We start from the raw sequence: 1,111 nt of genomic DNA, 5'->3' as shown, positions 1-1,111 counted from the left end.
AGTATTTTCTCGGGTGTTGTGTTCCTTGCGGCCAGAAGCGCAGACCCATGGTGAAATCTAACTAGGCCTGGTAAAATGGCGATCCCCTTCGTGAACCAACGCGAAGAAAGTAATACTAGCGTATCTCCGTGGTCGATGATGTCGGAGGTGATGGTGAGAATCTGCTGACAGCCTGGAGGTAGCACGATACCTTCTGCAGCGAGGAGACGAAGTGGCTTGTACTTTTCATCGCCAAGCGAATAATCGGTGTCGGTCACATGTACGACACGTTGCACGCAACAGATAGCAGCGGAAGCAGAGACAAGGAAATGCCATCCTAAAATGAGCTGACGGGAGAATGGCGGCAGCACAGCAAAGTGTATGTGGTGTGTAATGCCGTCAATCATTACACACACAGTACAAAACGCGGAAGGGGAGATGGAGTCCCCTTGAGCTGTAACCAGCAGTGGTCCATCGTAAGGCACTGTAACTTTCCGGAGACGCTCATACAAATAACATGCATAACAGATAAAGTGGCACCAGTGTCCACCAAAGCTTCAACTTGCACACCTTCAACGAGCACAGAGAAAAATTTTTCAACTGGCAATAGTCGCCCCTCAGTTATCACTTCATTGGGTACGACACCGCCTCTGCGCAAAGAACACAAAACACAGAACACGAACACGAACACAGAAATCTTATTATCGCTGGAGGAATTGTAGTCCTGTCGGTAAAAGCAGTTTTTTCTCCGAAAACTGCATTACTTAGTTTTCCGGGCGACGGTCAGAGGTGAACGCGGCAGGCCGGAGTGGTGACGAAGATCGGCGGAAGGGCGGAGGTGAGCGGCGTCTGGTGCTGCGCTAACCATTCGGTGTCTCGGTTGTTGCGGGCGGAGATGTGGAACGGCGCGGAGGGGGACGCGTAACGCCGGTTTTGAGAAGTGGCACCGCTAGAATATGCATCGCGTTCACTCATGTCGTACCCGCGACGTTCATCTTGTTGGCGCTTGCGGCAAAAACGTGACATGTGGACGCGATAACCACAGTAATAGCATATATGACGAGATGGTCGCCGAGGCGGGCAGTAGGGCCCGCTCGATAAGCTAGGAGATAGTGTGGTCAGATGAGGCTAT

At 51.8% G+C, this 1,111-nt stretch overlaps 1 pseudogene; it reads right to left on the bottom strand.

The window, feature by feature from the left end:
- Window positions 1–515: 515 nt before the first annotated feature.
- LOC126538913 (U4 spliceosomal RNA) lies at window positions 516–641 on the bottom strand (annotated as a pseudogene).
- Between the last annotated feature and the right edge of the window lie 470 nt (window positions 642–1,111).

This window comes from Dermacentor andersoni, chromosome 8, assembly GCF_023375885.2.
Source record: "Dermacentor andersoni chromosome 8, qqDerAnde1_hic_scaffold, whole genome shotgun sequence".
Classification (NCBI taxonomy): Eukaryota; Metazoa; Arthropoda; class Arachnida; order Ixodida; family Ixodidae; genus Dermacentor; species Dermacentor andersoni.
Note: the sequence above shows the minus strand (reverse complement) of the source record. Positions and strands in the feature narration are given on the sequence as shown.